The sequence below is a fragment of the Apteryx rowi genome, unplaced genomic scaffold (genome assembly GCF_003343035.1).
Source record: "Apteryx rowi isolate R43461 unplaced genomic scaffold, aptRow1 scaffold_103, whole genome shotgun sequence".
In the NCBI taxonomy this organism is placed as follows: Eukaryota; Metazoa; Chordata; class Aves; order Apterygiformes; family Apterygidae; genus Apteryx; species Apteryx rowi.
The window spans coordinates 1783434-1808256 of record NW_020447231.1 but is presented as its reverse complement, the minus strand read 5'-3'; the positions used below and the strand labels follow the sequence as shown (position 1 = coordinate 1808256).

General features: G+C 40.3%; 1 protein-coding gene across 1 annotated transcript in view; it reads right to left on the bottom strand.

Moving 5' to 3' along the window:
* The window catches only part of AFF3 (AF4/FMR2 family member 3), a 371463-nt gene that overhangs the window by 134550 nt on the left and 212090 nt on the right, over positions 1-24823 (bottom strand). The gene's annotated exons all lie outside the window — the stretch shown is intronic.

Below are 24823 nucleotides of genomic sequence, written 5' to 3'. Positions count from 1 at the left end.
TATATCAGTAGCATGAATGTCTGGGTAGCGAAATATTTAAGTCACTGCAGCTTCTAGGAAATGCCCAGTTTACATATAATCTAGACAATACATGAGCTACATTGATTTTTATCACGGACTCTTGAGAGCAGTTCTTAAGCACCGTTTCATTTTCCTGAATAGTTAATGCATCTTAAGTGCAAGAAGTTTGATTTTTCTGACAATCTGCAACCACATTTTAATCACTCAGTGTATTCTCATTGGTGAGAATAACAGAAGGTTATTTTTTTTTGTAGTGTGGGAATAGAAATTTCAGTTCATGACCAAGTAATGGGGTGCGCACTACGGACTAATCACGAAATACATTTCACAGATCAGGTCAGAATGATAAATGCTTAAAACTCTGAACTTGCTCAGATGTTTGTTYCTGAAATAACTTTTTTTGTTGCGAAGGAGTTGAATGAGCTCCTAACTGCTACTTGTTTCTGCCTTGCAGGACACGGTCATAGGGCAAGCCCTAAACAAGATGTTCTGCACTCCACCTTTGTCTCCTCATTGGCTTTTTTTTTTTTTTTTTGAAGGACATTTTTTATTAGCTAAATGACTGTATGCAGTCATTTTTGACACCCCTTCAGGTAGGCCACACTGTTGCTTTTCAAGCTTGAATGATTTGGTCTCCAAAGCAAGGCTGCTTTGGCGGGAGTGGGAGTGGGGGCCAACTGACATGTATAAACTAAACACTTCGGATAAGAGATGGTTTGTTGAGACACAACATTCATATTCACCTCTAGTGTAGGCTGTTATTGGTTGGATATGTTTTTCTGACATGTTCAGCACCAACAGCCATAATATTTGGCACACGAGAACTAACACAATTAATATGAGAAGTAATGAGTGTGACATAAGTACGAATGTGAGTGTGACAGCTCTGAAGAGTCAGTCCATAAGTTTCAAGAACTGAAAAGCAAACAACATCCTGCCTTATTACGGGCTCACTGACACTATCAAGAGTTTATCTGGCAGATGCTTTGCCACTTTTTTTGTATCATTAACTGACTGTGGAATCGTTTGTCAGTAATAGTCCATGGAGCTGTGCTGAGATCTATTGTCAGTCCCAGAATAATACTGGAGCTGTATTTCCATGACTCATTTCTTTGTAAATAGATGAGATATTTTTTTATCTGAAAAAGGTGCATGTGAATCTCTTGCCCCTCCTTCATTAGTACTGATGGAAATGCTTCCTGACCCTGCACGGACTGAGCTGGGGCATTTTTTACAAAGCCAAAAGTCTCCAGGTGTTCTGCCAATGAAAGGATCAGCCCTTTCGACATAGTTTATTAGTAATAAATGTCACCTCCAAAGTGTTCTTGATAAACAGTTTATTTCCTAATAAAAACTGCATTCTTTTATTTTATTTGAGGCTAAAAAGTTACATGTTTTATTATACTTCTGTAATTTACGTGGGTGCCTCTAATCAGAGCATCATCTGGTTTGCAGTTTCAGTATCAGAATTGCTTTGCTTTTCAGTTCTTTCAGGCAGATTGTTCATCTTATGACTCGCTTATCTGATAAGTGCCAACTACAGCAGTACATAGTAATCTTTAATATACAGTAAGTTCTTTAAACACAGGCAACCAAACACAGGCCATTTGACATTTGAAAGGAAGCAGTCCTTCTGCTACCTGACACACATGCTATCATTTTCAAAAGATCAATGAATTACACATGGAAAAATATTCCAACAGTAAGAGTGTATGATGGTAAGTTGATGGAAAGGAGATTTGCACTATGGACATTGAATCCTAAGACCGTGATCCAGACAAGGAGAGTTTTCTCATCTACTGCATCACTTGACCAATTTTTTTACTTTCTCGACAATGGGATGTTGTGCATACAGACTAAAAGTGTTTCCACCTGTGAAACCTCTTTCCTGAAGAAGCTAAGTGCTTTTCTCTACAAGATGGGGTGCTGAGCCCAAAACTATGCATAAGAATGAGCTACGTGGCCCTTTCTTTTGAAGAGTAATGCTTTATTTCAGTTCTGTCAATTGAAGGATCAGGCCAGCCAGACTGGGAGCTTCTGGTGGCTTTGACCTAAAGATATCCTGTGTCTAAAATATGCTAATCAGTACTTATGATTTCCATTTGCCCAAGAAGCAGTTCCTCCAGGTTATATGATTGCTGACCTCCACCATCACCTTTATGGAAACATCTTCCAAGAAGTGTGCTCTATGCCATATAGAAACCAATCTGTTACAACAGGAGAGCTCTTTCCTCCTACCTTGCCTGCCCAAGTCTGACAAAGATACCTTCATCCATGGAAAGGACTACAGTGCTGATTAAAAATAGCGGTGACCTTTTTTTTTTGACATGTCAAAAATCTTTCATTTCTTATTTTCTCCAAGATTATTTCTCATCCACACTTCAATGAAAAATGGCCTTAATGGTCTTTTTTTTCAGCTAGTTTCTCTTTTCCATTTGTACTTTGAGTTGTGGTGTATAATAAAGCTCTCTACATAATTTAAATTTGATGTAACCCTTTCTGACACAAAGATTTAGTAAGACCACTGATATTTACCAGGGTTAATAATTGCCTTTATCAAGAATTATCACCTCTCTGAATATGAATTTACTGGAATAATACTTTGAATTGTGATCATATAGTGTATTTATCACTACCATTTAGAATTCAGACAGTTTAAAAATGAACTAGAATTAGAAAACAATAAATAAAATGTGAGAAAACTTATATGAAAAATACTCCTTTCCCCAAACTACAGCTCTTCACTGCTGAGTAGTGGTAAGTTTTAAAGGCAATAAAATATTTTTCCAAAAGAGAAACATTAAACTGTGTGCACAGTCTCCTTCTGGCTGCCAAGAACAGAATCTCAAAAACAGGAAAAAGGATTTAGGTGTCCAGCTAGTGTCAACACTTTGCAAGGTCAGGGGCAAGCAGAAAGAAATCTAGAATATGGCCTGGTGTTGCCAGCTCTTGTGATTTTAGACTCTGTCTGAAGACATTTTATACAGATTAAAAGCACTAGCAGTGACATATGATCTCTTTTTAGTATGTAGTGTGAAATTTGTTTGAAAATGTAAGCTCAAAGGGTAACTACCTACCCAACTAACTGACTGACTAACCAGAAAGGCCTCAATTTTTATTGTTGAAATAAAATCTCATGCGCAGCTTCTATCTCTTCTGGTCAGCTAACTTATCTATCCTTGGTTTTGGGGATTGGCAGTTTTGGCACAAAATACCCACAGGACTGAAAAGAATGTTTTGAATGCCCTGGTGAAAGCCACTAATAATTAACATGTAATTAAGATCTCTGCACTTTGAAATTGGTGTTAGAACACCAATTTTATTGACACAAAAGATTTCTGGAATCAGAAGGAGAAAAAAGCAGGGATTTTTGTATCATAAATTGAATGAAAAATAATTCTGAAACATCCAGTACCAGATAATGTACCAGCCATTACAAGATAATGGTCTAATTTTAAAGCAATACAGATTTTTCTCCCAGTTTGGTTGTTAACTTAAAAGTCCTAAAAAATGTTAATGAAACCAACCACTAAGAAATCATTTGGGGTCCAGAAGTGGGAAAATCAAAGATTTCTAGATCCGAATGAAGCCCTGATTAGACCATTTAAAAATACACGTGCACAAGCACATGTGTGCTTAACTTTGGGCCAGTTTATTTGAGCTGACTGCAATTGTCCGCCACCTCCTGTGGCCAGATGTCTAACCCAAACGGCTGCTTAGATGGCGCGGGAAGCCTCTTTGGGGCCGGCATTGCTTTCATGGAAATGAGGTGGGCAGGGAGAGAGCAGCAGAGATTTCTCACTGGGCAAAACCCAGTCGCTCACTGGATGAGGGACATTGGCACTGGGTGAGGGAAACGAGAGGCTCGGCTGGACTCACGCTGAACACCTGCCGCTGACCTACGCATTACAGGCAGCGAGCTTGATGGTCACCTTTTCTGTCCCTTGTGGGCTAACGGCTCTGGGAGAAAATACACCTGAATTGCAGTGTGCCACCTAGGTTGCAGTAGACTTCTGACCGCCGCCCCCTTTTTTTTTTGACAATTGCTTCTCTTTGCAAGGGTTACAGCTCTGTTGTTTCAAATTGAGGTCTTCATGGTGGTGGCAATGACACGTTTTCTTCACACGCGTATTGCAATCCTACAACCAAGTTTGTTTCTGCTTGTAGGAAATCAGTTTTCAGCAGTTAAATATAAATGTCCAGTTCTGCAAGTTATAAAGGTCCAAGTCTAGTTAATCTTAGTCAACACACAAACTTGGCTCTTCTTCTTACTGGAGACAAAACCTTCAGATAAAGAGATCTATAGTATTGCGTATCCTTGGTCCAAACTTAGTTTCTGCAGCAACAATTAAATAACAAGACATTTCTTGTGGATTAATGAGTGCTTGGCAGTGTTTTGTTTGGGGCTTTTAACCCTAGCTTGTAGGTAATTTTTCAGGAAAAGTACCATGCAGAGGTAAATAATAGTATTCGCTCTAGACTTAAGGCAATGCTATTTGTTTAGTGTCATCAATCTTATTGTGTGGCGTATGATACTCGTAATGGTTGAACTGATTCAGAAAAATTGTAATTAAAAAAAAAGTAGTGAATTCAGTCTCATTTAGATTTAAATTCTAGCCATGTTTATTAACCTTGTTGTTCATTTGCTGCCGCAATCAAAACTTATCACTGGATCATTAATAAAACTGATTTTTAATCCTCCTCTTTGCTTTTGCTCGTCTAGCCAATTTTTGATTCATAATATTTTGTCTCTCATAGTGGATGACTTAAAAAATGTGTAGCATCTTATAAAGGACCCTGTCAAACACATTTTGAAAATTATTTTAACTTACTTACCCTCATCCACTACTCTACTGACATGTCCCAGGAAACATAGGAGATTGGTGAGACAATTTTCCTTTGCAAAAACTCTCTCAATTAGCTCATAGGGACTATAGAAGCTCTCTATTGTCACCTACCCTAAAATGCATATTTTAGGGAAGCATTAAATATATTTTTTTCAGCTGGAAGCAGGGGCAACACAAAGTGAACAGCAAGCTTTCCAAGACCCTTTAGCAAGTGATCACAGGATACAGCTTGAGAACCTCTAATCCAGTTAGTCTCCTGTCCTCATAAAATAGGTTTTTGGGTTTTTTTTAACACAAGAGAGTAGCTCTTTAACTGCTGTCAGCTGGAAAAGATCCATTTCAGTTCAGCAAAACTACACTGACACTAGCTGACAACATGGCTATGATTTTTGTGTCAAACATCCAAAGCAAAGAGTCTGACACTGAAACTTTTGGAAACTATTTTCAAGCTGACAGCATTTCACCGTGATAAAATTTCCATCATATGAAGTGCAAATTTTCATTTTTAAAAATTGATTCCACTAGTGTCTGCTAATGCTGCAACATTTCTAACCCAAAATTCACATGCACACCTGTAAGATAGCTAGATAAGGCTGTTTCCTCTAGTTCCCTTAAGCTGTCACTTAACCAAACTGCATCTGCTTACCCCCTTTTCTTCTTCCTCATAAGTCCTCCAGGTTTTTTTGATCTCCTGATCGTTTTCTTCTTTCTATTCAAGCACCTTTTACTTTGTCATTATCCTTCTGGTAATGTGTTAAATAGAACCACTGCTACTCAACAAAATATCTTGCCATTTTTCACCTTCTGTTGTTTTCTGTTCTACTTCCTTTCCATTCACTTATTTAGGCAGGTTTTAATTTATAGCTAATATTTATATCACATAGGATGTCAAATGCTTACTAAAATTGACAAACATAGTGTCATCCACCCACTAACTGAAGGGTGAAATAAGGGAACTACTAAGACCTCACAGTCAGGGAGTAGGAAATAGCCCTTACGACATCTATGCCGAGCTGGGTGCCAGTCCAGCACTGAACCTCAGCCCATCAGCAGTTCTTCGGTCTCTTTCATTCCTGCTAGTGGTACACCACACCAAAATGATTTCTAGGAGTCACTTTTTTCCGTAGCAATCTGCCACAAAACAAATTCTACCACATTTCCCCTTTGGCTCCAGTCCCAAGACCCTTCAAGTTCCCTGTTACTTTCTGTAGTGTGAATTTCTTTCAGTAGGCTTCATCAGTATAATATCCAAAGATACATGACAATCCAGGGGAGAGTCCTTTTCAAAGATTTTTTTGTTTTAAGCAAAGAAATAAAAAAGTTATGTAGCTTGTGACTGTGTCATTTGTGTTGTGCTTGGTCCTTCAGACTTGCACTGATGGGCATCAGCTGAAATTACTGGATATAAAAAGGAGAGAGTGTGTGTGTGTGTGTGTGTGGGTGCACACAAGTGGGGGAGAAGGAAAGAAAAAGAGACAGAAATTAGGCCCTTGGAAAGGGAGAAGGTCATAGATTTTGCAGACTGCAGCATTAAAGAATGTGTTCAGCATTAAATCTCCAGATGTTTGGTATCTACAGAACTAAACCATTCCAAATCATGAACATTTGTAACATGATCTGTGGATCAGTTCACTCTCTAGCAAATCGCAAATGCCAGTACACGAAACTTCTGTTTGGAATGTGTTATCTCCGCTTTACTGGAACTGTCCTGCAAATCACCTGCAACATTTAGTTAAGGTCCCACAGTCCAGGACTGACAAATGTAAAAGAATGCGACGGCTGCTCACTTACCAAACTGATTTATTTAGGTCTTTCACTGTATGATTATAATCCTTTAACTAAGAATCTTGCAATTTTTTTTTCATTTTTGGGGGACCAAATGAATTGATAAGCCCAAAAGAAGCTATGGATGCCTAAGAGAAATGCAGTTTTATTCTAAGAGCAAGTGTTAACTAGAGTATAACCTGTGCCATGCTCTCTCATAGCAGAGTTTAAGCCAGAAAGATTTCTTATCTCTAGCTATCAGGAAAGAAAGAAAATGTACCATGTACAGGTAAATCATAAAACAGAATTTAGAGGGTCGCTCTAAAAACTTTTAGACATTCTTCACCGAAATGAAAAAGATGGACAAAATTGCTCCTTTGGTCCCCGTATTGAATATCAGTTTTTAGTTAGGAAGTTCGGTTTTCAAATGAATGCATTGGGCCATATGATATGACAAACTGTCTGAAAAGCAGCCTTGCCTGGGCAAGCTGAGATGATGTGGTTAATCAAGGTACAATCTTTATTAGTGCATTAACCTCCTGCACCCAAGGACTGTGGATTCTAATTCCTGAATTGCCATGCAAGACTGATGCAGCTAGTTTTCTGGTCTCAGTTGGCAGCAAGCTAACAGAAGTGGCTAATGAAGATGARTAGCTGCCTCTTGGGAGTGGGGGAAGGAGAAAGAGGAAAGGAAAAGACCTAGGATACTTCAAGGTCCAGATYGCTGCATGATTTCAAATAATAATGAAAAAGTGCACATAGTTGACATTTTCAGAGATCCTAACAAGCATGTTATTTCTGCAGTTTGCTAACAAAGCAACACAGTGGCCTCGGGATCGCTCTGGAAACACTTCAAGAAGTTAAAACAAAGGCAATTGAAAATAAAGAGCAAGACTTTGGTTAGGGTCTTAACCTGTTTTTGACAGATGATTGTATTAATATGGACAAAGGAGTAGAGAAAAAACATGCTCAAAGTTATAAAACAGACACATTTACTAAGAAAAACATCTGCAGTTTGGAGAAGACAAAAATACCATCGTGGTAAATATTTAGCAATACAGAAACATCTTTTCCGCAAATGCTTGTAATGTTCTAATATAAACATTCCTTTATTCCAGACAAAAATATGCTGCTGAATGTAAGGAAGTCATCAAAGCAAGATTTGTGAGGAAAAAAATTCAGATGTTTGAAACTAGACAATTTTTTCCTGATTTTAATCTTGTGTAAAGCTGGAAGCTTTCTGATAGGTCCATTAATGGTCCTGATTCATCCCTTAGATAGGAGGTCAAATAAAAGGTCATCAGATGAGCCTAATTTGCTCTTAGTTTCAGTTTTTCTTTCATACCCTGAAGCCAGTTTAAGAGGACTGGCATACCAAAAGGACTTACATAGTCACTGGAAACCCAAGGGCCACATAAAGGGCACTTTGTGCATCTACAGTGGAGATCCTCCAGTGGAGTACGAATTGATTACTGTAGCTCAGCTTATTCAGCCAACTGACTGAATAGATCAAGCTGTATAAATTTACGGGTAATACAATAGTGCCTGTTTGTCCTGTGCACTGGTTATGTGCAGACACTACACAAAGTAAATGCCTTGTGCTCTGGGTGAAGGTGTAAGGTGCTACCAAAACTTCTTTTAGTTAAATTACCTGCAAGGGCTGTTGGCACTACCAAAACTCCTTTTAGTTACCTGCAAAGGCTGCTGACCATAACAAGAAGGAAGAAAACTGTTTCCTGCTACTACAACAAACCTCATGGTCAGTGTGGGCAGTGTGAAAAAATGATAGAACAGGTAAAAAAATACCATAGGAAAAAGTCTGAATTAAAAGTATTAGCACTTAAAGTGTTGTGAAATGTGGCTCCACAAGGTTTTCTACTTATGGTTTATTAATGACATCAGGTGAAACGTGCTCAGTTTAGAAGTAAAAATCATGCCAGCCTGGCACCTCAGACTGGGGAGCTAAGCATTGAGGCAGGGGCTCTTTTTCCCATCTCCGTTGCGTAGCACGAAGAGGTTCTGCAAGGCAAAACAGCCTATAAATCCTTTCTGGACAACTTTGCATGGATATGGCTGGTTGCAATTAGTAAACTAGTTTGTTTATGACGCTCTGACAACTTGGGGAATCTGTTCATATACAAGCCATTTATTCTGAATGAGATTAAGAAATCAGTGTAGCACTGTGTACTTCAGTATATGTGAATTCAGCCATCTGTTCTCAGGGCTACATCGTGTACCACCTAGATGTGAATCAACAGAAAGATGTTAAATCTTGATGATTCTTATTCTAGAAGGAGTATAGTGGCATAATGTGATGGCTGAAGTCAACAGAGACCAGCTCAGCTAAGGGTACATATGCCAATGCATGCCCATGAATGAGGAATAGCAGATATTCCTGGTAGAGTGGGAGACTGGATCCTAGAAAGGAGTTAGAGATCACCCATGGATAAGCAACTGAAAATTGTCTCCCAACATCTCATGCTATGGCCCAAAGAGCTAGTTCAACTGTATATTTAAAAAAAGGGAGAAGTAAGTAGCAGAGTAGAACTAGTGAGGCCAGTGTTAGCATAAGCTGTTTCCTTCATCCACATTTTTTCAAAAACACTGGATATTGGGAGAAGGTGAAAARAGGAATAAAAAAAATCACTAAGATATTTACGAAGATCAGCCCTGTTAGACTAAGAGGTACTAATTTTGAGCTGTATAAGCATCTTCATAAGGGGAAAAAAACCTCAAACAAACCTCTTTTTCTAACAGGACTTTTAGAAAACTTATTTGCAGCCAGCTGTTAAGGGTGCCAAAGGAAAAGGTAGGAGGTCTACTAAACACCTTCAACAGTGATTCACAAGGGATGACTAAAAGATCAAGGTTGTTTATAGTTAATAGCAGTCCACGTATATAAAATTTCCAAATGGCTCTCACTGGAAAACGTTGTCAGTTCACAATAATAGAAAAAGAAGAAAAACCACTAACAACTTCTATCATAAACCAATGGATAAGAGGAAAAAAAGGCAAAGTGAAGTTAGGTGAAAAAAACAACTGTTCCTGAGTAATGGTGGTTCATTGCTGGGATGCAGTGCTATGGAAATGCCTCTCTTCAGTTCTTCAAGTCTTCAGATCAAGAAAGGGTGCTTTTCTGAAGGATATGAGGCAGCCAAGTACAAGACATAGGCTCGATACAGGGATAAGGGGCTGCAATTACCTGGCCTGTTAAACTGGGTGATAAAACAGATATTCATACCAGCATCCAAAATGTACCTAAAAATGGTATTCATCTTCTTTATTTTGGAGCTTCTTTTTCAGTCCGTCAAAATCTTTAACATTTATGGCTCTCAGTATAGGTTGTATAAATCAAGAAAACGTGAACCATTGGCATTCACATGTGCATGCTAGGTGTTGACTACAAAAGCAATGATTAAGAAAGTGATGTTCCATTCGTTCTAAAAAAGGTAGAAGCAAAACTTTGCTCTTTCCTTGTGTACCAGTAATCTATCAGCCTGTAGTAGTCCCCTGCTGCCTTTGATTGTATAAGGTCCAGATGCTTCACAATTAGCCTTGGGAATTTAACTGAGGGGCCAAAATGAGGAGCGCAGCTGCCTGACGCTCTTGCTATAGTCAGTGGGAAGACACCAGCACGGGCCACATCAGCAGACGTAAAATCAGGAGTATCCTCTGGAAGTGACCCTTTCTACACTGTCTAGATGGAGCACAAGGCAGCTGCACTCAGTCTGAAAGTGCCTCAAATTGTGGGGGTTGAATCTTGGCTTGTGCCCCTTTATTTAAAAAATAAAGCTTTATATTTGAAGTATTTGTACAGCATGTAGCACAGGGATTTTGATCAGTGCTGGACCTCTCTAATGGCTACAGTAACACATCTGTGTTGAGGGCAAATTCAGAGACAACTCATTGGCAGTGCTATTATATAAGCTAGGATGCTCTGCCACTTTTTATTAGACCACCTCTTAGGTTAGATCTCTATCCCCCCACCTGAAAGTGCTACCACATTTCTGTCATCATAGCAGGGTGAGAGTTAAGCATGTATACCGCCCCTCTTCCCTGCCCTCCCTTTGTTCCTTGGAAATATATATATTCCACATGCTCTTTTAATACCTTCACATTAAGAAGACACTACTGTTCTAGAAAGGTCATCTGTGTTCATCTAAAATGTTTGCATTAAATATATAAAAGATGGTCTAGTATTAGGTTTTCCAGTTTTAATGTTGTGGGTAGTAAGTAGGTTATCTGGCTGGTTATAATTACATGGTGTCTTTTCCTTCCTAAAAAGTCACATGCGGCTTCTGTTTCAGCCTGGCAGGGACATCCAGAAGCAGAGAGCAGAGGAGAGCTGCCGTGCTCCCTGAAGGGTTCTCAGGCTTGATATTGGGGGATGAGACCTGGGAGTGCAGAACTGCAGTCCAGCAGGTCCATGCAGGCACAGCCGCTATCCGAGGGCAGCCCTGGCTGGCTCTGGGCCTCTGGTCAGTAATGTGTGTGTCCTCCCTTCCCTGGAAGCTGCAGAGGAAGGCAGGTCTCTGTGCTACCAACCTCACCTGGAGGGGAAGAAGTGTCACCCTGGGGAAAGAGCCCGGGCTCCCCAGCCAAACAACTCAGAGAATTGGCCACTCACGCAGAAAAAAAATCCAGCCTTTAAGTGGCAAGGTTGCAGAGCGGGGCTTGACGCTGGAACCAGAGGCTGGCAAGCCTGCTCCATGGTTCTCTGCATCATAAAAGGCTGGCGGGATCATGCCGCACTTGGGGAAGTGAGCTAACAGCGCTTTGTTTCCCCCATCTGTAGTCTGATTCATACGCACAGGTTGCAGTCTCTCTGGGACAGGCACTATCTTGGAGCACGCTCATAGTGCTATGCACACTTAGGCATCTTGTTCAGAAGTTACCAATGGGTCTAAAGCAGCAGGTTTCACTGACTTTACAGTGAAAAAAATGCCAACACAAGTGGGCAGAGATTTGGAGAACCAGGGTCATTCTCTTGGATAAATTACTGGATAACTTTGGGAATTAAACTGCAGTAAAAAGTCAAGTTCACTAGCACAGCTTGTACAGTACCAAGATAGAGGTTCTCTTTGAAAGGATAAAACACATAGCTGAATCTCCCCCAAACTGCTACAGCACTGTGAATTGACAGAAACTTTTGTGAACAAGATCATCTGACAGTATTTTAGATGAGCAAAGTGGTTTCCTTTTCTTTTTGACATCTTACAGTGTAGATGTTTGAATGATTTTATCCAAAATCAGTGTGTAAAAAGCAACATGGGATAGGGGAAGAGGCAGAAAATAAGCACTGGAGGATTTCTCAAAAGAAGTGAAGAATTTAGCACAGAAGTCCCACTGATGAAGAAGTCTGTGGAGCACTTCTAAGACCCCATCCGTGCACAGCACAAACACTGACTGATACAAATCGGATACAGCAAGGTGGAAGGTTTCATTGTTCAGAGCAGAGGCAAAATTAAAACTTAGAAAGTGATAAGACCCAAGTCCTGCTGATATGTTCAGGTCTTTGCTTGGCTTATAGAAACAATAGTCTGATAATCTAGGCCTTTTGCATCACAGCAAAGGGTTTGGTAAGCACAGCACACTGGGCTCCTGTTACTCTTTCTCTCATCTGTTTCTCAGGGTCACAGCCACAAATCAACAGAAAAAAATATACCATTTTTAAAATTAATATGTGGGTAGTTTTGTGTTTTTAGGAGAGAAGTCCTGTGAAGGGGCCAGAGGATGGGTGCAAGGGGCACTTCACCTGCTCACAGAGCTGGCACAACAGTCCTTGCAATTAGGAGGCTGCAGGTTAGTGCTGTGACAACCAGCCTTGGACAAGAAACCCAGATCTGCACCCCGAAAAGTGCACGTCCCTGGAGCCCACCTGGGCTGCTACTTCTCACCAACACATTCTCCGGTGCCAGTGCCAGTAGCAAGAAATGGCACTTGCCACAGATCCCAGCTGCGCAAGGTGGCTCCTGGGCAGCTGTTGTGGGCAAGCAGTGGCCCTTTCTTGCTCCCGTTGTCCCTGCACAATCTGGCATGTCTCGTTTAAACTCTGCTTCTCTCTAGCTGCAAATATGCCCACAGAGTAATGAAGGAGACCTTTCTTTAACTGTGCAATTCACTCTTATCTAGTGTTTATATTAAGTGGGTTCTTCAAAGCTGTTGTCGTCTCAAGCTGTCTGCTTTAAGCCCTGAAACAATAACATTTAGTGCTTATTGTACACACTGCCCTTCATTTGCAAGGGATTCTACCAGCTCGAATTAAACATCCCAGCACCCTTGTAATCTCTGTAAGTGCCATACTAACTATTATGAGGCAAAACACATAGACCTGGTATTAAGGTTGAAAGAATCTTCAGTGGGAAACGAGGATCCTCAGTCCCTTGCGAGAACCCCGTTGTTTCCCCATCCAGGCACAAATGTCACAGAGGGTGACATTTTACAATTCCACTTGGAAAAATTAATCAAAAGGCATGAAAATACACATCAAAGCCTTAATTCTGTTCCTAAAGCACAAGTTCTGAGTCCACCTACTGCATGCTTTATTTCATTATGCACCACAGTAGCACTAGGATCTTATTCATTATCATAGGCATTGTCTGTATAAGAAATTTGCATCTACTTTAACAAAGCAGCGGTTTTTAGCCACTTCAACATAACGAGTGTTTCAGATGGTATGAATGCTTTGGTTTTAACAAAAATCAAATATATTTAGGTTTATCTAAATTGATTAAAACCAGATGAAATGAACTATTTTGAATGGAAAGAATAATAAGTAGATCTCTGAAACAGTTCATAGGAGGTGGGTTAAAACCAGTTTAACTTAAATTGATGAAATACCTGTATGCAAAAGAGCCTTCATGAACTAGTATTTCATACTGTCTCACCAATTCTAGTTATTCTTAGGTAATGTTCTAAGAGATTCTCAGTACAAAAAGCCCATGGTTTTACAGCTAGAATGTTGTGAAAAACAATGCTAACATAAGTTTTTACAGCTCTCTAAAACATTCCTAAACATGTTTGCCAGCAAACAGTAGGTGATTATGAAATTATAGGCCGTATCATGACAGAGGCACACAAGGAAGTAAGACTTATGTTTACACATGCTTGTTTATTTTTGAGCTCTTAATGGCACACAATTTACTTTTTTACTTTATAGCAAAATTAACATTCTCTTACTGCCATTTAAAAAATGAAAATGTATACATTTTCTTTTCATACCTCAAAGAAATCATGTGCTTTGAAAAAATTAAAGTAATACATAAAGAGAAAGGAAACAGGACACAACATTATCATTTCTTAACTCTGCTACCCATTTTTTTAGAGAGTAGGGAATCAGGCAGAGCAGTCTTAACACTGGAAATTTGAAATATTGAAAGTCATAAAAGGTTGTTTTGTGGCAGCAAACACTAATTTCTTCTGATTCCTCTTCACGAGAACTATCAAATTGCAATTCACTGCACTAACAAGGTCCACATAATGTCTAGGTATCAATTAATTTCCACTTAAGCCTTAAATGAGTCTCCTAGTCAGGGAAGGATTTCACCCCTGTTGATTAAAGGTGGTCCTTTAGGTCACTTCTTTTTTACTTCAGAAAAGTTTCTTAGCAAAACAAAGCCCTGGATGTATCTTTCAAAGTTTTAATGTATGCAGAATTCCATCAGAAGAAAGATCATAGGGATTTTCCCTACAAGCGATAAAAGCGTAAACACGGAACACCCTCAAAATCGAATGGAGACAGTTGGACATTACTTCAGTGGTAAAGGAGTACTGTAATCATGAACATTTCATGCTTTTTGAGTGAGAAAAATGGGATCCTGGAATTATGCCTGGAGGCTTAATCTGCATGGGTAAGGCAATTGCATCCAACCTGTATATGTTGAGAAGAGAAACAGCAATTATCTAGAGGTGACTCAACCAGTGAAATACTACATTCAGGGTGCTAAACATAAAAAATACCAGTGGTACAAACTCACCCCATCTCCAGTGCTGAATTATGTCAACTAAAAGGAACTCTGATTATGGTAAGGTAAAGCAGTGTGGTCTGCCAGTGGTTTTGCAAAGATTATTTGACAAATGGAAACATTCATAATACCTATATGCTAGAAAGACTGAAGTTTTAAGCCACAATATGTTATAAAGTAAGATGAGAAAAGATAAAAACTGTACTTTCAAATTAATCCTTTAATGCCAACTAGCAGTAAAGCTTTTAGTAGAGTCTGTTTGGTTTTATTAATAGGTTCAATGTGTTGAATCCCTATCCATATTTTAGCCCCAGTGCCTATGTTCGCATTGCCATTGGTTTCTGATGCTTAATCTCATTAGTACAGCTATTTGTATTGATATACCCAATAAGGCTGCTAATACTATCTTAGCTAAGTGTTATTTATTGCATCTGTATATACAACAATATTAACACAGTCAAGCATCAGCATCAGCACTTGAGGGCACCATTAAATTCACCCAGTGTTCAGCAAGAGATTTAATGATGGATTTAATGGTATTAAATGGGGAAAAAAGCCCTTGGCCTTTACATTCTCATTTAAAAACATATAAAAGAGTAGTAATTCAGGCAGTTATACTTCTTTCAAAGATTTCCCTTTAAATCACATTCAGCAATAAGAGATCAGCTGTACTTTGGCTGCTATTGTATCTTGACCAAAGCCAGCAGTCCCTGGCATACCAGAATTAGCAAACTGGCGGTAAATTCAGTCCAAGTTCCTATGTCAGATATAGATGATGTTGGCTGCTAAAACAATGAGGACAAAGATTGGTAAAAAATTAGCAGTATGGTGTTTCCTGTGAACTATGTTACAAAAATTTTTGTTAGCATCAAAGACCTGTGAAATAACTGGCCGTTAGATCTTTAGGATGAATTATTTCACAAAATGTAATTCATTTCTTGTGCAGTAGTATGTTTGCTAAATTTTCCTAAATCTTTTAGCTTCATCTACCTTGCTTACTTTCAGTCTCCCAATGTCTGTTATTAAGTGGGCCTATCGAAGTTCTCTAACCATCAACCAGAGAATTTCACCTAAGAATAGCGTGCAAATGGCCTTTTGTCCGTCTCTGACAGACTTGGGCTTGGTTTGAAACCTTAACTTATCTTCATGTGTTGTCCACCCTCATCTATCCCCTTAAATTCAGTTTGATATCACTGAAGAGATGGAAGAAAAATGCTGGAAGATAAAGAGGCTCTCTGTGTGATCTTTACCAGTGATTAGAAGACCACCTAAGAGTGATCACCTTTCAATTCTTCTTGAGTTCAGAAACTAAGTGGGACGTACCATTCTCAATGACTTCTACACACAGAACTGAATTTATACCACCATGAACAAACAACTGTTCAGTCTTAGGCTTTTTTACATATTTTCAGTCTATCATGAAAAAGATTATGGCTAGTAACACAAACACTTATACTCACAGTATGAATACTGACAATTAAAAGATAACTGTAAAATCATCATGTTTGAATTTGAAACCAAATTAAAAAAGTTTTTTCAGCAATTTTAGCATTGAAGAGACTATGGAGCAAATCAAAATTATACTTCCGCACACATGGGTAATAACACTTAAAACTAGATTCTTAGTAGCAAATCATGCAAAAACAACAACAACAAAAACCCCCCAAGTGACTGCTTATCAGAAAACACTCACATTTTCCTCTGAAATTTCCCTGCTTGTGAATAGTTCTACCAACCCAGCTACTCAGGAATTTAGAGCAAACTTGCAATATAATGTCTAGCAAGATAATGTACCTAGTTTAAAACATGAGTTATGCAACAGAGACAAAGAAAGGGACAGGGCATTCTCATTTCACCACACAGCCAGACACTCTGGATTAATTATAAAGCATTATATAAATGTGTATGCGTTTGACTCCACAGTGCTTTCCAAAAGAAGTGCAAAATATCACTGATGTTCAGCCACATCACTGGTGGGAAAAAAAGCCTTACAGGATACACAGTTCACTGCACAACAGCAAGGGGACAGAGGGTGGATAAAAGGAAATTTTATCTAAGGATGAAAGAGAAGAAATCCCATTTCTTATTAGACAAACCCCCAAGTCTCCGATGTCATTTCAGATCATGGTTCTTTGACTTTTACAGATACAGCTAACATCCTCATACCATGAAACATATGCTTCTCAGTTTATCTGCCTTAGAAAAATGAGTCAATATGAAGAAAATAGCTACCTACGTCACTATATTATCCCTCTACCTATTTTCCTATATCACGTTGTTTAAATAGGGACAGATTAAGGCTCTGTTCCTGCCATTAGAGTAAGGATTGATGCATCTGCCTGTTTGGTTATTTTGGTGTATAAAGCCCTGGGTACATGCAAAGCTAAGGCCTAGTTTATACAGCTGTAAGTGTCATGCATTTCTATGTGTGATGCATATATTGTGCGGTTATTTCGGCTAATAAGAAAGTAGTTTTTAAATATTTTTTTAAAGAGTCTTAAATGGTAAGGCTTGATGAGAAGGTCCCAATACAACTACCACAGAGCTGTCTTCTCTTGTAATCAACAATGAGATATATTTCATCATTTCTAACAGCATGTAATCCAGTATTAGAAATTCCTGAGATTAGTTTGTAGCACTTTGCCATCCTTGGGTGAGAGGCTTGGTGGTCCAAGTCTGTTGTGGTGAGATACTAGGCTTTACTTCTGTCTATAGGTGTTTGGAGACATCTCTCATTGAAGACAATAGAAGCTGAAGGCCCACAAATAGGGAAAAAATCATTTCACTAGCGGCAGTAGTAAGGAACAAACAGGATTTAAAAATGTTAGGCAAAATCCCTTCCTCTAGCTGTCTGATAAAACCATATACTTTTAAGAGACTGAAATGGTTCATCCAGAATTTGCTCTGTTGGTTAAATAATACTTATGCAGGTTTTTGCATGCCAATTATGTATCAATTATTGTATAATTGCATCATTACTTTAATTAGATTAAACTACATAATTGGGATGTGCAATTACAGAATGAGGGGGAAATAAAGGTAACTTACCCAACATGAACTGCTGTTCCTGAAGAGGTGCTGTTCACAGATTTTGCTCCAGGGGCAAGTTTCTTTTGTGTGACACTGCCTTCCTCTACCATGGCAACACCTAATGTGGCCACAAGTACATTTTCCTTGTTGAGATGCTTTCAGGAGCACAAGAGGCAAGGTTGTATTGGGAAGGCCATTTACCACTTGGTACCTTCACTAGTAAGCCTTGCCAGAGCATGGGGCTCTGAATTAGCAGGGAAGGGAAGAGAGTCGTGGCATCTGTGTGGGAAACTCTCGGTGAGGAATCACAGCGAGAGCTGAGGAAGTAGCTGCTCCTCTCTTTGGAGCGCTGGTCCACGGAGACACCATTCTGGGTAACGAGCAGCTATTTTAAATCTGGATGTGGGAGAAGGACTCTTACACGAAGAGTAACGTGAGACAACTTTATCAGTGCTGGCATCGGATTTACCAACTGGAATCGAGGCATTGTGGGAAGTAAATGAGTAAACAAAGCATCAGGAAGCAAGCCTCCGTGCCTCAGCAAATGCTGGAGAATGGGCTCTGTCGTTACTTGGAGGGTACTTCTTAGTAACCCCATAGGAAATATGAATACAGTCCAAAATTTACTTGGACAAATTCTGCATGGGACCAAGCTGGTTTCTAACCCTTTCAGACAGACATCTGAGCAGTTCTGGGGGATCACCTGAATGTATCAATCCTGTACAAATCGAATGACATCTCACTGTCTTACCTCATTGTGAATGAGTACAAGGAAACAATGACATAATCTTGATTATCAAAATAGTCTTAAATTCACTAAGACTGCATACCAATATTTTGGCAGCCCAACTGTTACAGGCATACTTGCTATCTTCATCTGTTTTTCCTAGAAGGATCACAGATCATTTAACAAATGGGCTGACCAGAGGCAGCATCCAGCTTCATATACTGAAAAAGAGATGATAAGTAAATTAGGGGGAAGGCTAGCAAGGGCCAAGAAATATTATGTTTGATGACACAGGAAAATGGAAGACAATAAAAGGGTCCCGTGGCTGAAGCTGCAGATCGGCTCAATGTTCCTTTTCTTTTTTCAGTGGCTCTGACTGAGATGAATGTGGCAAGGTCAAAAGCATCATGACATGCACTGATGAGACACTGCTGTTGGACACTGATAACACAGCTGATAGATATATTCTGACTGAGCTGATCAGAGACAGAGTTGCTGGGAAGCAATCCAGTCTATACACTTCTTCCATTTAGCTTTGTAGAGGGCTCTGCACTTGGCACTAAGATGTTTTGAAGAACACTGTCCAAAAAGCCTTGGACTTTCAGGTGTTGGCTGGCTGCAGGTGTCAAATTTGGCTCTGGTTCTGGAAGACTTAGATTCACAGAAATGCAACTGACAGGGCCGGCAGGTTCATCATGCTGGAGAAACAAAATTACCCTGATCCTGCCTACTACTCGAGTTTTCTAAGAATTATGGGCATCCAGAGAACCAGTGGGGAAGCGAAGTAAAGCATCTAGTATTTTGTTACTGAAGCGCATAGCCAAAAGAAGTTGGTACCGTGGCTCTTCTTGGTCATGGAGACTTTTTCATCCATGAAAAGCCCTGAAAAGCTGAGTTGATGGGATAGGGCATTTTACAGACCGTGTCAGTGAGTGGTAGCCAGAAATATGCACTGTCTTGAAAGACAATGTCTTCTTGACAAAATGGGGAAAAAGTTGTTCCCCAGGAAAACTGATTCATGGCTTTAATGGCACAGGCATAAGGTTGCCTGCAGCACCTGAACAGCAGGACCCTGGAGCAGGGTCTGGGAGGCTTTGTGTCTTGTGCAAGCCAGGGAGTTTCGGCAGGAGGCTGTCACTCAGCACCCTGAGACAAGCATGACGTGAGGTACGGTGGGAGTGGGGAGTGGAGGCCAACGAGGAACCTTGCTGCGCATCTCCCTGCTGACGGGCGAGGCGAGCATTTCCGAAGCAATGACAGCCAACAGATCTGTAGTCTGTTTAAAAACCAACCCTGAATTTTTCATAAACCAGCTAACTCATCTATGATGTAGGTGTGTGCTATGATGTGGCACATGAGTTTGAGGCTTCTTTTCTTTTTCTGTTCTGGGATATCTTCCATTTTGTTCTGGAGTTGTCTGGTGAGAAGAGCATGGAACATTTTTGGTGCTTGCAGGTGTGCTCTCGCTGCCCTGTGGCACCATCTTCATTAATTCTATAACCTGAGCATGGGTCAGCAGAGATTTCTCTCTGTTCTTTGTCAGGAGAAATGATGGATGATTAACTGAGCCAACTCAGCTACCTGTGGCTGAAATTTCCAACTGATAAAACAATCATCCAGTTAAGCATAATAATGGCTTCACTGACCATGAGGTGATGCAAACACCTCTGCAAGGGTTTTCATACAGACTAATGAGAGGTGCTAATGAGAGGTCAACTGGTAAACCTTTGTGTTAGTTGTACAATTTGCCTACCAGGGAAATCGAGATGTGAAAGTGATCATCCTGAAGGTTATGAATTAAAAGGTCAGGGTTCCCAAACAAAATATGCCTTTATAGACAAATGTGCTGAGATCCTGAAAGAGAAACTGGATCCCCATACTCATTTCTTCTCTAAAATGGAAGGAAGATCCAGTCTTCTTGGCATTAGCAACACTTCTTCCACTACAGTGAGTTTCATTCATTTTAACAGTGTCTCCTCAGAGGGATCAGAGATGGAGGAAAGAAAATTAGACCTAGCTGGTTTGTTAGAATATTTGTAGCTCACCATTACCAGTGTTAGGCACAGTTTATCTTCTGTTGAGTATCCTGAGGAAGAGAAAGATAGTTTCCAACAGAAGCAACCAAAGGAAAAGGATTTAGAGATAGTCTGATCAGCCTTCTCAGATGTATCAAAACTGTTTTTTCCAAGGCATAGTTCACGTGGTGCGGAGCAGAGAAGTTGTTAGTGGGAAAACAAAAATAGCATTTTCACTAATTATTACCTTGACAGTGCTGAAGAAACAAAGCTAAAGCTCTTGTATGATCCAGAGGCCCAAATGTTAAAGGCATAGCGTGTGCTTAGAAGAAATGGAAAAGTAGTTTGGGGCAAGCCTGTCCCTTCCCTTGCAAGCGACAGGGGAGCAGACAGGGTGCAAATAGAGCCACACCGTTGTTCAGGACAAACCCAGTGTGTTCCAGGTGTGAAATCTGTGTAGCCAGGTGTTCAAGGATGAACATATAACTATCAGTTTTAAAATGTTGTCAAAATTGTTTGGAGACATTTTTCATGAACGTACATTGATTGATTGTGAAATTAAACATTTTGGCCTTTGCAATTTCTCTTCTTTCATTTACAATTTCATCTATTAAAATTTCACAGAACTAATTAGTTCATATTATAAATTAATTACTTGCACATTTTTTCTTAAAAAAAGGCTTTAGAGCATAACAAAATCTTGCATCTATTTTTAACTCTTCTATAGCTTAAAAAATAACAGAATGAACTTCTTTCATGTTTCTTTCACTCCCCCCCTCCTCTACAGCACATGCCTTTGGAAATAAGGGCCCCGATACCAGATGCCAAATTATATCTTCCAAGGGAGAGGTTAGATGAAATCCCATTGATTTACTGGGTTGTTGTTGTGTGGGTGTGTACTGAGGAACAGCACTTTTCAAGGCTTTTAGCATGCCAGCTTTTATCCAAAACAGCTTAATTAAAACCTGATATTATAATAGTACCATTTGCCCCCCAAATGAACAGCAGCTATACCAACTGCCGCTGCATTAAGTCTGGTTATTGAAAGTAATTACAGTAGGCTCGTAACAAAGGCGTGAGGGATGAGGACAACCGAGAGCCATGCGCTGCACGCGGGGGCCGGCGGAAGCCGCCCTGGTGCTCGTGGGTGGCCAGAGCCACTCCCTGCCCGCGGGGAGGGTGCACGGCCCCGGCACACAGCTCTGGAGGAGCGCTGAGGAGGGGAACCAACACTGCCGCTCCGCGAAAGTGGTATTTTGCTCTGCGGAAGACACCTGCAAGCGATGTGGACTGTTATCACCACACGCGCTTTTCTGAAATAAATTTGCCTTTGCCAGAGGAGAATGAAGTCATGAGGTTAAGTCAGCTTGGTCCAGTGCAGCCCCAAGTCTTACAGACCCTGACTGAAGCCAAGGTAAAACTGCCCCCAGACTGGAAAATGCTAATATGACAGACAGGAGTTTGCAACAGGACTATGCTGAAGCAGGCACTGCAAGTCATTTTCAAGAGAGGAAAGCAGTGAGTTTTAAAGGGAATTTTTAGATCTTTCCCAGAACACACTAGGTAGCCCCTGCTTTTGTTGCTGTTGTTTTAAGCCTRGCTGTCACAGATCATATCTTAAATACACCACCATTCAAATTCTCTGATTTTTGAATCCCAAGTGAACAGAAACACAGTTTCCTGCATGAAAACAAATTGTGATGAATGGAGAAACTAAAGATCAGCACTAATGCGTATGTTTTAGGTTTCAACCCCAAATTCAGTTAATAAAAACCTGTTATATTTCTCCAAAACMTAATGGATGAAACCTCAATCAATAGATATCTAAGAAAGCAGGATAAGATCAATAACAGAGCTAATTTAGCCGAATTAAGGAGCAACATGAAGATTTTTAACGAGGAAGCAGACACCTTTGCAATAACTGCACTATGATATGTTGCCTAGCAACAAGATATAAAAATGATGTATAACGCCAGTAGCTTCTTTCACATATGAAAACAGCACCCTACCAAGACAGCTTCATAATGTACTCTTACAAACTAAAAATCCATAGAGACCATTAAAGCCTCCATCTTCTGTAATGTACTTTGTTAAACAATCATGTGTTTTTGTTAATGCAGTAAAACACTGAATTTATTTAATGATTACCCAATGATACATCAGCAATAGCAAACAGGAATGTTGCTATTTTTAAGCCTGCAGAATCCATCCCAAGATATCACACTTCTATGGAGAATAAATGCAATGAGCCGGACCCGCAGAGTGCCYAGGACAGACAGGGAGAAATACGCAAGATGGGTGTTTAACAGAAGAGAATTAAAAACACCTCCTGTCTTTGATAAAAATTAATAGTATTAGAATGCATGGGAATGCATTTGCTCCTTTCCACCGCTGTCTTCTGCAACTTGCAACCAAATGCCAGATTGTTCCCCAAATATCCCCCGCTTGTCGGTGGTGAAGGTGAGGAGGGTGCTGGGAGTGCTGCAAGGCAGCTTGTCCCYGAGCACCAGCCGCTCGGAGTGGCAACATCCTGCAGTGGGGCCGGTTTGGTGGTGGCCAGGGCCCCTTGCTGCCAGGCCAGGTGGAAGGGGCTTGCGGCCAGTGCCGGGGGCCACCTGGGGTGAGGAGCCGCGGGAGTAGCAGCTGTCACCCAGAGCTGAGGCACCTTTTGCCAGCCCCAGTTAGGAAAGATAGTTGGCAGTCAAAGTGTGAGCCCGACAGCCAAGCGGCGGTGCCAGGAAACTCGGTGCCTCATCTTGAGGACAGCCTCCAGCAGTGGGACTGGAGGGGACGGGCACCYAATGCCCTGGGGAGCCACGGGGGTCCTGGAGATGCTGGCCGGGAGTGGGGTGCAGGGGGACAATGGTGGGATGATCAGCCTCCATGACTCCTATACAACAGCAAAATCTAGTGAAGAAGATGCCAGAACGGCCCAGAGTTTAGGAGTTTAGTTTTATGGGCTCAGGTGCTTACACTGGGTTAGCACTGAGGATCCATGGGTGCTCCCAGGCCGTCTGGGAGACACTGCTGCAAGCCTGGAGCAGCCTGGCTCCTGCAACACCTCCCACCAGCCCTCGCCGAGGTCCCCATTGTGCCCTGCCTTTCCCCCTGAAAGCTGCCCTGCCTCTTGTTTTTGAGCATTATGTGCTGAATATTTCCAAATCCTGACACCTGCAGATTATCTGAGGTATGTGCTATATGTCTGGAAATGAAGCAGATGAACACAACCCTTAATCCTTCGATGATCTCATGCCTTGAATTTTAATCTCCACTCTGCCACTGATGGGCTTTTTTACCTTGAGCAAACCATGTCAGCTCTCTGCACCTCAGTCCACCCATCTGTTCAAATATATCTAGCGATGTACCCCTCTCTGGCCAACCTGTATATCATGGGATCACTGAGAGGCTGCATTAATAAGTGTTTGGATATAGGACACTTCTGGATGAAAGCAAAAACCGTGCTGTTGAACAAAATAAGCGTAAATCATTCTTCCATTGAACTGTTAAAAGTATTAAATATATATAAAGGATCATATAATCCACAAATACAACAACTCCAACTGGAACTGAAACCCAGATCATTGAGATTTCAGTGTTGGGAGTGTGATAAATTCTAGGATCCCATGTTTTGCCAGCAGCAAACCTCACAGACTAAGCAGCTGAACCTGGGTCCTGAGTTCACAGAGTAAAGGTTACATATAGTGAGGGGAGTAGAAGTAGGCATACAGTCCAGTCCAACTGCTCTGATAATTTCTACTGCAGGCCTTTGTAGGTGAAGTGCTCAGAGAAAATAGAAAGTCCCATTCTTCATGTAGTACTGGGGACTTGCAGAAGTCCCAGGTCAGGAGACAAGTATGATCAAAGAACAGCTTGTGCAATTTTATTTAATCTGAGTAAAAGCCAACTTTTGAACTCCGAGAGAGAATTTCATTGTAAAAACATGTATTCTAAGGTATTATTCTGGGCAGTTACTTGGATTAGAGGCAACTGGAAAGATGGAGATATTGGCAAGATATAGAAAAATATATAAATATGTAAATGCATAAAGGGAAGTCAAGTGTGACTCCCTTTCCTAATTGCCTAACATGATTCCCACTAGATGCATAAATTACAGCTCCTATTAACAGCACTATGAATAATAATCAGTTTACTTTCTGGCTTGTATCTAAATATACTTTCTATATGATTTCATCTTTTATTCAGCTGTTTAAAAGCAGAACATCTAATTACAGTTCCTATTAGTCTACATTAATTTTTTTTTGCCACAGAGCATGTGATGACTGATTTTCTAAAAACAGACAGAATTTCTTAGCATATGGAAAAATCATGTTATTATTAATACAGTCCCACATGACTCTACATTTCAATTCCCTTAATTATTTAGTCATTGCTGATTATGTCTTTTCACAATTCATTATCCCATTTCCTGCAACGTGGGCATTTTATTCATTAAGT